Genomic DNA, 12296 nt, shown 5'->3' with positions numbered 1-12296 from the left:
TAGCGGTGCATGTATTCTAGGGGTACATGTATTGTAGGGGTACATGTATTCTAGGAGTGCATGTATTGAAGGGGTACATGTATTCTAGGGGTGCATGTATTGTAGGGGTGCATGTATTCTAGGGGTGTATGTATTGTAGGGGTGCATGTATTGTAGGGGTGCATGTATTCTAGGGGTACATGTATTCTTGGGGTGCATGTAATGTAGGGGTGCATGTATTCTAGGGGTGCATGTATTGTAGGGGTGCATGTATTGTAGGGGTGCATGTATTCTAGGGGTGCATGTATTGTAGGGGTGCACGTATTGTAGGGGTGCATGTATTCTAGGGGTGCATGTTTTGTAGGGGTGCATGTATTGTAGGGGTGCATGTATTCTAGAGGTGCATGTATTGTAGCGGTGCATGTATTGTAGGGGTGCATGTATTCTAGGGGTGCATGTATTGCAGGGGTGCATGTATTGTAGGGGTGCATGTATTGTAGGGGTGCATGTATTGTAGGGGTGCATGTGTTCAAATCTTTGAAGGTGGTAGATCAAGTTGAGAAGGTTGTTAAAAAGCATACGGAATCCTCAGCTTTATAGATAAAGGCAAAGAGTACAAAAGCAAGAACGTGATGCCAAGCCTTTGTAAAGCACTGGATCGACCCCAGCGGGAAGGTTGTGTACAATTGTGGACACTGTAGGAAGGATGTCAAAGCCTTGCAGAGGGTGTAGAGGAGATTTACTGACATGGTTCCAGGGATGAGGGACTTCAGTTATGTGGAGACTGGAGAAGCTGGGATTGTTCTCCTTAGAGCAGAGAAGGTTAATAGAATACAATCATCGAATCAGAGACACGTACAGCACAGATAGAAGCCATTTCGGCCTATCGTGTCCGTGCCGGCCGACAAAGAGCTACCCAGCCTAATCCCACTTTCCAGCTCTCGGTCCGTAGCCCTGCAGGTTACAGCACTTCAGGAGCACATCCAAGTGTATTTAAAATGTGGTGAGGGTTTCTGCCTCGGAATGAGTGATCACAGTATGGTTGAATTTGTAATACAGATTGAGGGTGAGGAAGTAGTGTCTAAACGAGCGTACTATGCTTTAACAAAGGGGACTACAGTGGGATGAGGGCAGTGTTGGCTAAAGTAGACTGGAAACACAGACTAAACGGTGGCACAATTGAGGAACAGTGGAGGACTTTTAAGGAGCTCTTTCACAGCGCTCAACAAAAATATATTCCAATGAAAAAGAAGGGCAGTAAGAGAAGGGATAACCAGCTGGGGATAACCAAGGAAATTAAGGAGAGTATCAAATTAAAAACCAATGCGTATAAGGTGGCCAAGGTTAGTGGGAAAATAGAAGATTGGGAAAATTTTAAACGACAGCAAAGAATGACTAAGAAAGCAATAAAGAAAGGAAAGATAGATTACGAAGGTAAACTTGTGCATAACATAAAAACGGATAGTAAAAGCTTTTACAGATATATAAAACGGAAAAGAGTGACTAAAGTAAATGTTGGTCCCTCAGAAGATGAGAAGGGGGATTTAATAATGGGAAATGTGGAAATGGCTGAGACCTTAAACAATTATTTTGCTTCGGTCTTCACAGTGGAAGACACAGAAACCATGCCAGAAATTGCTGGTCACAGGAATGTGGGAAGGGAGGACCTTGAGACAATCACTATCACTAGGGGGGTAGTGCTGGACAGGCTAATGGGACTTAAGGTAGACAAGTCCCCTGGTCCTGATGAAATGCATCCCAGGGTATTAAAAGAGATGGCAGAAGTTATAGCAGATGCATTCGTTATAATCTACCAAAATTCTCTGGACTCTGGGGAGGTACCAGCAGATTGGAAAGCAGCTAATGTAACACCTCTGTTTAAAAAAGGGGGCAGACAAAAGGCAGGTAACTATAGGCCGGTTAGTTTAACATCTGGAGTGGGGGAAATGCTTGAAACTATCATTAAGAAAGAAATAGAGAGACATCTAGATAGGAATAGTGCAATCAAGCAGACGCAACATGGATTCATGAAGGGGAAATCATGTTTAACTAATTTACTGGAATTCTTTGAGGATATAACGAGCATGGTGGATAGAGGTGTACCGATGGATGTGGTGTATTTAGATTTTCAAAAGGCATTCGATAAGGTGCCACACAAAAGGTTACTGCAGAAGATAAAGGTACGAGGGGTCAGTGGAAATGTATCAGCATGGCGAGAGATTTGGCTGGCTAACAGAAAGCAGAGAGTCGGGATAAATGGGTCCTTTTCGGGTTGGAAATCGCTGGTTAGTGGTGTGCCACAGGGATCGGTGCTGGGACCACAACTGTTTACAATATACATAGATGACCTGGAAGAGGGGACAGAGTGTAGTGTAACAAAATTTGCAGATGACACAAAGATTAGTGGGAAAGCGGGTTGTGTAGAGGACACAAAGAGGCTGCAAAGAGATTCAGATAGGCTAAGCGAATGGGCTATGGTTTGGCAGATGGAATACAATGTCGGAAAGTGTGAGGTCATCCACCTTGGGGAAAAAAAACAAAAAAAGGGAATACTATTTGAATGGGGAGAAATTACAACATGCTGCGGTGCAGAGGGACCTGGGGGTTCTTGTGCATGAAACTCTTTTTGGGGGAAACAAAAACATTCCCAAAAAGTTAGTTTGCAGGTGCAGCAGGTAATCAGGAAGGCGAATGGAATGTTGGCCTTCATTGCGAGAGGGATAGAGTACAAAAGCAGGGAGGTCCTGCTGCAACTGTACATGGTATTGGTGAGGCCGCACCTGGAGTACTGCGTGCAGTTTTGGTCACCTTACTTAAGGAAGGATATACTGGCTATGGAGGGGATACAGAGACGATTCACTAGGTTGATTCTGGAGATGAGGGGGTTACCTTATGATGATAGATTGAGTAGACTGGGTCTTTACTCGTTGGAGTTCAGAAGGATGAGGGGTGATCTTATAGAAACATTTAAAATAATGAAAGGGATAGACAAGATAGAGGCAGAGAGGTTGTTTCCACTGGTCGGGGAGACTAGAACTAGGGGGCACAACCTCAAAATACAGGGGAGCCAATTTAAAACCGAGTTGAGAAGGAATTTCTTCTCCCAGAGGGTTGTGAATCTGTGGAATTCTCTGCCCAAGGAAGCAGTTGAGGCTAGCTCATTGAATGTATTCAAGTCACAGATAGATAGATTTTTAACCAATAAGGGAATTAAGGGTTACAGGGAGTGGGCGGGTAAGTGGAGCTGAGTCCACAGCCAGATCAGCCATGATCTTGTTGAATGGCGGAGCAGGCTCGAGGGGCTAGATGGCCTACACCTGTTCCTAATTCTTATGCGTCTACCACCCTTTCAGGCAGTGAGTTCCAGACCCCCACCGCCCTCTGGGTGAAGAAATTTCTCCTCATATCTCCTCTAACCCTTCCCCCCACCCCGATTACTTTAAATCTATGCCCCCTGGTTGTTGACGCCCCCCCCCCGCCACCGCCAAAGGAAACAAGTCCTTCCTATCCACGCCCCTCATAATTTTATACACCTCAATCTGGTCTCCCCTCAACCTCCTCTGTTGCAAATAAATCAGACCCAGTATCTCCAATCTTTCCTCATAGATAAATTCTCCAGTCCAGGCAACATTCTTGTAAATTTCCTCTGGACCCTTTTGAGTGCAATCACATCTTTCCTGTAATGTGGTGACCAAACCTGCACGCGGTACTCCGTAAGAACATAAGAAATAGGAGCAGGAGTAGGCCACCTGGCCCCTCGAGCCTGCTCCGCCATTTAATCATGGACTCAGCTCCACTTCCCTGCCTGCTCCCCATAACCTTTTACTCCCTTATCGCTCAAAAATCTGTCTATCTCTGCCTTAAATATATTCAATGACCCAGCCTCCACAGCTCTCTGGGGCAGAGAATTCCACAGATTTACAACCCTCTGAGAGAAGAACTTCCTCCTCATCTCAGTTTTAAATAGGCAGCCCCTTATTCTGAGACTATGTCCCCTAGTTTTAGTTTCCCCTATGAGTGGAAATATCCTCTCTGCATCCACCTCGTTGAGCCCCCTCATTATCTTATATGTTTCGATAAGATCACCTCTCATTTCAATGAGTATAGACCCAACCTACTCAACCTTTCTTCATAAGTCAACCTCCTCATCTCCGGAATCAACCTTGTGAACCTTCTCTGAACAGCCTCCAATGCAAGTATATCCTTCCTTAAATACGGAGACCAAAACTGTACGCAGTACTCCAGGTGTGGCCTCACCAATACCCTGTACAGTTGTAGCAGGATTTCCCTGCTTTTATACTCTATTCCCCTTGCAATAAAGGCCAACATTCCATTTGCCTTCCTGATTATTTGTTGTACCTGCACACTAACCTTTTGTGTTTCATGCACAAGAACCCCCAGGTCCCTCTGTACTGCAGCACTTTGCAATTTTTTTCCATTTAAATTATAATTTGCTTTTCTATTTTTTCGGCCAAAGTGCATGACCTCATATTTTCCCACATTATACTCCATCTGCCAGATTTTTGCCCACTCACTTAGCCTGTCTATATCCCTTTGCAGATTGTTTGTGTCCTCCTCACAATTTGCTTTCCCACCCATCTTTGTATCATCAGCAAACTTGGCTACATTACACTCAGTCCCTTCATCCAAGTCATTAATATAGATTGTAAATAGTTGAGGACCCAGCACCGATCCCTGTGGCACACCACTAGTTACTGTTTGCCAACCAGAAAATGACCCATTTATCCCGACTCTCTGATTTCCATGCTAATATCTTACCCCCAACCCCGTGAACTTTTATCTTGTGCAGTAACCTTTTATGTGGCACCTAATCGAATGCCTTCTGGTAATCAAAATACACCACATCCACTGGTTCCCCCTTACCCACCCTGCTCATTACATCCTCAAAGAACTCCAGCAAATTTGTCAAACATGATTTCCCTTTCATAAAACCATGCTGACTCTGCTTGATTGAATTATGCTTTTCCAAATGTCCTGCTACTGCTTCCTTAATAATGGACCCCAGCATTTCCCCAACGACAGATGTTAGGCTAACTGGTCTAACTGCTCTCCAGCTGCGGCCTAACCAGTGTTTTATAATTAATAATGAATAATTTATAATGATGGTATATATTATTTAATTTTGTACAATTATAATTCATCTTTATTATACTGATCTTACTATTGTATACTCCTTATTGTATTATTTACATCGTAATTTGAATTTTTTAAAAAGTTTTTTTGCCTGTGTCTATCTGCGAGCGTATTTTGGCTGCAGCTTCAGACCCGAGCCTTGAACCTCTTTTTACACTGCCTTCCCACGCTTTTTCTCTCTTTCCTTCAATGGTCAATATCGAACGTGTTGTAAACCTGTAGGACGTTTTACTACGTTAAAGACGCTATATAAATAAAAGTGAATTATTATTATTTTATACAGTTGAAGCATAACCTCCCTGCTCTTGTATTCTATGCTTCGACTAATAAAGGCAAGCATTCCATATGCCTTCTTAACCATCTTATCTACCTGGCTCGCTACCTTCAGGGATCTGTGGACCTGCACTCCAAGGTCCCTTTGTTCCTCTACACTTCTCAGTGGCCTACCATTTAATGTGTATTTCCTTGCCTTGTTAGAGCTTCTCAAATGCATTACCTTACAGTTATCCAAATTGAATTCCATTTACCGTAGTTCTGCCCACCTGACCAATACATTGATATTTTCATGCAATCTGCAGCTTTCTTCTTCATTATCAACCACACGGCCTATTTTAGTATCATCTGCAAACTTCTTAATCATGCCCCCAACATTCAAGTCCAAGTACAAAAAGCAAGGGACCCAGCACTGAGCCCTGCGGAACCCCACTGGATACAGCCTTCCAGTCACAAAAATACCCATCAATCATTACCCTTTGCCTCCTGCCTCCGAGCCAATTATGGATCCAACTTGCCACTTTGCCCTGGATCCCATGGGCTTTTACTTTCATAGCCAATCTTCCATGTCGGACCTTATCAAATCCTTTGCTACATCATATACACTGCTCTCATCGACCCACCTGGTTACCTCTTCGAAAAATTCAATCAAGTTAGTCAGACATGACCTTCCCTTAACAAATCCATGCTGACTGTCCCTGATTAACCCATGTCTTTCCAAATGATGATTTATTCTGTCCCTCAGGATTTTTTCCAATAGTTTTCCCACCACCGAGGTCAGGCTGACTGGCCTGTAATTACTCGGTCTATCCCGTTCTCCCTTTTTAAACAAAGGTGCAACATTAGCAGTCGTCCAGTCCTTCGGCACCACACCTATAGCCAGAGAGGATTGGAAAACGATGGTCAGAGCCTCTGCTATTTCCTGTTTTGCTTCTCTTAACAGCCTGGGCTACATTTCATCCAGGCCTGGGGATTTATCCATTTACAAAGCTGCTAAACCCTTGAATACTTCCTCTCTCACTATGTTTATCTCATCTAATATTTCACACTCCTCCTCCCTCATTGCAAAGTCTGCATCGCCCATCTCTTTTGTGAAAACAGAAGCAAAGTATTCATTAAGAATCATACACAAGTCTTTGCCTCCACACACAGATTTCCTTTGTGGTCTCTAATAGGCCCCACTCTTTCTCTCGTTATCCTCTTGCTCTTAATGTATTGATAAAACATCCTTGGGTTTTCCCTGATTTTACTTGCCAACATTCTTTCATGCTCTCTCTTTGCTTTTCTGATATCTTTTTTAATTGCACCCTGCACTTTCTGTACCCCTCTAGAGTTTCTGCAGTATTGAGCCCTCGGTATCTGTCATAAGCCTCCTTTTTTTTCTTTATCCTACCCTGTATGTCCCTTGACATCCAGGGGGCTCTAGATGTTAGTCCCACACTTTTTCTTTAAAGGAACATACTTGCTCTGAACCCTCAGGATCTCCTCCTTGAATGCCTCCCACAGCTCTGACACTGATTTACCTCCCAGTAGCTGTTTCCATCCACTTTGGCCAAATCCCATCTCAGCTCAGCAAAATTGTCTTTACCCCAATTGAGAATTTTTTTTCCTGGTCCACCTTTGTCCTTTTCCATAATTACCCTAAATCTAGCTGAATTATGATCACTAGCACCAAAATGCTCTCCCACCGTTACCCCTTCTACCTGCCCCTCTTCATTCCCCCAAACCAAGTCCAGAACCGCCCTCTCCCTTTCAGTGAAAATTTGACAGAAGTGTTCAAAATCATGAATGCTTGTAAAATGATAGACGACTATGGCACAGAAGGAGGCCATTCAGCCCACCGTGCCCGTGTCGGCTCTTTGGTAGAATTATCCAATTAGTCCCATTCCCCTGCTCCGTCCCCACAGCCCTGTTTAAAAAAAAAAATCCCTTCAAGTATTTAATAGAGTAAATAAGGAGAAAATGTTTCCTGTGGCAGAAAGGTCAGTAACTCCAGTAACTTCAGTGGGTCCTCGAAGCGTCTGGCACTCCAGCCAGTTCACACAAATGAGACACCTTTTAAATGTGCTGAAAGCAAGTCAAAATCTACAAGTATCCAAAGAGACACCAGCGCCTGTTCACCTGTCTCATGTGAGGGAAGGGATTCACTCAGTCATCCGCTCCGATGGTACACCAGCAAATTCACTCCGGCCCAGTTACTGGGTTTATTAGCAACAGCATAATCAACATGGTTCAGTCCTGGATCTGGTAAACAGCAGCAAAAACGGGGGAATTGCACCAGTGTAGTCACGTCTGACCTCGCTGGTGTGTCAGAAGATTTGAGGACCAATTGAATCTCTTCCCACACACGGAGCAGGTGAACAGAATCTCTCCTGCTCTCGCCAGCTGGTATTTCTTCAGATCCTGGGATCTTTTAAATCTTTTCCCAGGTCTCTCATCGGAGTGGACCAGTTGGTGTCCCAGCAGCACGCATGGTGCAATTAATCTCTTCCCACACATGGAGCAGGTTAAAGGTCTCTCCCCAGTGTGAATTTGCTGGTGTACCATCGGAGCGGATGACTGAGTGAATCCCTTCCCTCACATGGGACAGGTGAACAGGCGCTGGTGTCTCTTTGGGTACTTGTAGATTTTGAAGTGCTTTCGGCACATTTAAAAGCTGTCTCATTTGTATGAACTGGCTGGTGTGCCAGACGCTTCGAGGACCCACTGAATCAGGTCCTGATGAATCATTTAACTCTGTCAGATTCTGACGTGATGTTTGATCTGAGCATCCTGCCTGTAAATGCCCCACATCTAAACCGTGTAAAACGAGTGTAGAAGGGGTCAGATTGGGGAGAGGGAGCAGGGTTTTTTGTGAGCTTATTTTGCCTCAGAAAATAATAATCTATTCTTTTCACTAACTTAGATTCCCATCACGGCTGGCTCGTTATCCCGTGGCAGAGCCGGTCCCAATGGCGTCCACCCATACCCACAATACGTAGCGGGCCAGAAACAGCCCTATCTGCCTCACTGACTTGGCCCTGAAGGTGAGTACGTGCCCTGAACCGGCCCCACCTTCCCCTCTTTATAAACACCTGGTGTAGGCCTCAGGCCCCGAATAAAAGCCCACAGGCCCCGTGTGTACGCCGCGGTGACAGATCCGGGTCAGCGGGGTCGTTGGTCGCCATCTTGGACAGGGGGAGATCACGGCGCATGTGCAGCCATCTTCATACAGGAAGAGAGTGGGCGGAGCTTCAGGGTCATTGTTCCAAAACGGGTCCCAGTGCCTGGGAGATGGAGCATCCTGGGCAACTGGTTTCTAATCACCTTCACCCACCCCCAAGGCGCAGGTGATGTTTGCAGCCCAGAGGGGTCCATGGGCCATGTAGATATTCAGTGTGAAAGGTCCTAGCCCCTGGATAGTTACTTATACGGCTCTTATCAAAGTCACATATGACATCCTGTGTGACTGTGACAAAGGCAAACTCTCCCTCCTTGTCCTTCTCGACCTGTCTGCAGCCTTTGACATGGTTGACCATTCCATCCTTCTCCAACGCCTCTCCACTATCGTCCAGCTGGGTGGGACTGCACTCGCCTGGTTCCAGTCTCATCTATCTAATCGTAGCCAGAGAATCTCCTGCAACAGCTTCTCTTCCCACCCCCGCATCGTTACCTCTGGTGTCCCCCAAGGATCTATCCTTGGGCCCCTCCTATTTCTCATCTACATGTTGCCCCTCGGTGACATAATCTGAAGACACGGCGTCAGTTTCCACATGTACGCTGACGACTCCCAGCTCTACCTCACTACCACTTCTCTTGACCCCTCGACGGTCTCTAAATTGTCAGACCCCAGTACTGGATGAGCTGAAATTTCCTCCAACTAAATATTGGGAAGACTGAAACCACTGACTTCTGTCCCTGCTACAAACTCCGTTCCCTAGCCACCTACTCCATCCCTCTCCCTGTCTGAGGCTTAACCAGACTGTTCACAACCTTGGTCTCGTATTTGACCCCGAGATGAGTTTTTCCGACCACATCTGCATCATAACTAAGACTGCCTATTTCCACCTCCGTACCATCGCTCATTTCCGTCTCTGCTCATCTGATGCTGAATCCCTCATCCACATCTTTGTTACCTCCAGACTTGACTATTCCAACGCACTCCTGGCCGGCCTCCCATCTTCCACCCTCCATAAACTTAAGTTCATCCAAAACTCTGCAGCCTGAATCCTAACTCGCACCAAGTCTTGTTCACCCATCACCCCTGTGCTCGCTGACCTACATTCCCTCCCAGTTAAGTGACACCTCAATTTTAAAATTCTCATCCATGTTTTCAAACCCCTCCATGGCCTTGCCCCTCCCTGTCTCTGTAATCTCTTCCAGCCCCACAACCCCCCGAGATCTCTGCACTCCTCCAATTATGGCCTTTTGCACATTCCAGATTTTAATCGCTCCAGCATCGGTGGCCGTGCCTCCAGCTGCCTCGACCCTAAGCTCTGGAATTCTCTTCCTAAACGTCTTGCTACCTCTCTCCTCCTTTAAGACACTCCTTAAAACCTGCATCTTTGACCAAGCTTGAGGTCAACTGCCCCAATATCTCCTTGTGTGGCTCAGTGTCAAATTTTGTTTGATAATATTACTGTGAAGTGCCTAGGACATTTCATGTGATATCTTCTGTGACTGGTGGCATCTTAGAGTACAGAGCGTCTCATAGACACTGGGAACAACATTCTGCTTCAGTTGCAAAAGTTCACTTTGCTTTTGTTGGCTTCTTTTAGTTTGATTGGATCACATGTTTGGGGGAACGAGAGGAAAGAATATTCCACAGAAGCTAGAATTGTCTGTTCTGAATTTCTATCCTGTACTTACAGTGATGACGTTTGCAATCTCCTTTTACAGGGTGTTAGAAAGGGAGGACATGCAGACGGGAAACTCAAACCAAACCAAACATCAAGATCTGACAGAGTCACTCCATTCATTGGGACCTGAATATCATCGGCCGATGAACGTGGAAAGAGAAATGTTTGTGTGTTCTGTCTGTGGGAAAAGATTTCAAACATCAGTGTGACTGGAGAAGCCCCGAGACACTCTCCCCACCCCCCCACTCCGAGTGAGAGTGTTCCAGTGCACTGCCTGTGGAAAGAGACACAAACGCACTCACAATGGGGAGAGGCCGTTCACCTGCTCCGTGTGTGGGAAGGTTTCACTTGTTCATCCAACCTGCTGACACACCGGCGAGTTCACAGTGACGAGGGGCTTTTTAAATGTGCTGACTGTGGGAACAGGTTTAAAAGCTCTGATGATTTGATTCAACACCGAAGAGTTCACACTGGGGAGAGGCCGTTCAGTTGCTCTCATTGTGGGAAGAGGTTCAGGTAATCATCCAGCCTCACTGAACACCAGCGAGTCCACACTGGGGAGAGGCCGTTCATCTGCTCCATGTGTGGCATGGGATTCACAAAATCATCCCAACATCTGAGACACCAGTCTGTTCACACGGAAGAGAGGCCGTTCACTTGCTCTGTGTGTGGGAAGGGCTTCACGCATTCATGGACTGTCACTGAACACCAGTGACTTCACACCGGGGAGAGGCCGTTCACCTGCCCTGTGTGTGGGAAGGGATTCACTTGTTCATCCAACCTGCTGACACACCGGCGAGTTCACAAGTGACTGCAGGGGTTGGATTCTGCTGTTAATCACATCCAGGACTGAACCATGTTCATTCTGACAGTTGGGGTTTGTTTCTGCTGATGTTAATATCCCCTACAAATGTACTGGAGTTTAATATTCCAGATAAATGTCAAATAAATCAGCTTTGTTTCAAACACACAGTGTGTCGTTTCCTTGATTTCTCCAAGAGGAGACGATCGATGTCCTGTTACCGACTGTTCCATTTTTTGGACCGTTTTCTTTCCAACTCTACTATTTAGTTCTCATACTTTCGGTTATCCTCATGGAAAAGACCCAGCTCCCCAGACCTTCCAGGGAAAGTATCGGTAACATTAAACACAAAACTCAGACTGTTAATTAATTTCAGCGACTGGACTTAGCGTGTGCCCCACAGCATCTCCCACCTTCGACATGTGAATAGAGCATCACGCCTGCAAACCTGCTTTCAGTTTAAATTTGAATCCACGCAGCCAATATATTTAATAAGTAATCACGTCAAATAATGAGTAAAAAGCCAGAGGGAAGATGAGGAGACATCTTTTTACGCAGCGAGTTGTGATCAGGAACGCACTGCCTGAAAGGGCAGTGGAAGCAGATTCAATAGTAACTTTCAAACGGGAATTGAATACTGAAAATGATCATTTGCCAGGCAATGAGGAAAGGGTAGAGGAATGAGACTAACTGGCAGCTCTCTCAGCAGCTCTATATTCACAGGAGAAAGACTGATATGTAACTCCCGACAACTTGAATTCTTGGGACAACTTGAATTCTTTGCAAATACCTTTCAATGGCCGACTGGTTCCTTCCTGCTTTTGAAATTCCATTTCCGTGCGCCGGGGGTGCAGGCAGTGCTGGGCAGAGGGAGCAGTAAACCGGTTCAGAGCGGGCTCACTGGTGTCCACTTACCCTGAGATTTCCGCAGCAGGTTAATAAGGCCATCAAAAAAAAACATTTGTAAAGGGGTAGAATTGAAAAGCAGAGAAGTTCATGTTAAACGTATTGAACCTTGCTTAGACCACACGGAGTACGATGATCAGTTCTGGTGTCCATATTATAAAATGGATGCGCTGGAGAGGATGTGAAAAAGATTCATAAGGATGTTACCAGAACTGAGAGAATGTACTTATTAGGAAAGGCTGAACAGACCGGGGCTCTTTAATAGGAACAGGAGTGGACCATTCTGGTCTCCTTACCTCAGGAAAAACTTAGAGGGAGTGCAACGAAGGTTCACCAGACTGGTT

At 45.6% G+C, this 12296-nt stretch overlaps 1 pseudogene; it reads left to right on the top strand.

The window, feature by feature from the left end:
- The first annotated feature begins 8127 nt into the window (after positions 1-8127).
- LOC139234663 (zinc finger protein 551-like) lies at positions 8128-11142 on the top strand (annotated as a pseudogene).
- The last annotated feature ends 1154 nt before the right edge of the window (positions 11143-12296 follow it).

Source organism: Pristiophorus japonicus, chromosome 22 (genome assembly GCF_044704955.1).
Source record: "Pristiophorus japonicus isolate sPriJap1 chromosome 22, sPriJap1.hap1, whole genome shotgun sequence".
Classification (NCBI taxonomy): domain Eukaryota; kingdom Metazoa; phylum Chordata; class Chondrichthyes; family Pristiophoridae; genus Pristiophorus; species Pristiophorus japonicus.
Note: the sequence above shows the minus strand (reverse complement) of the source record. Positions and strands in the feature narration are given on the sequence as shown.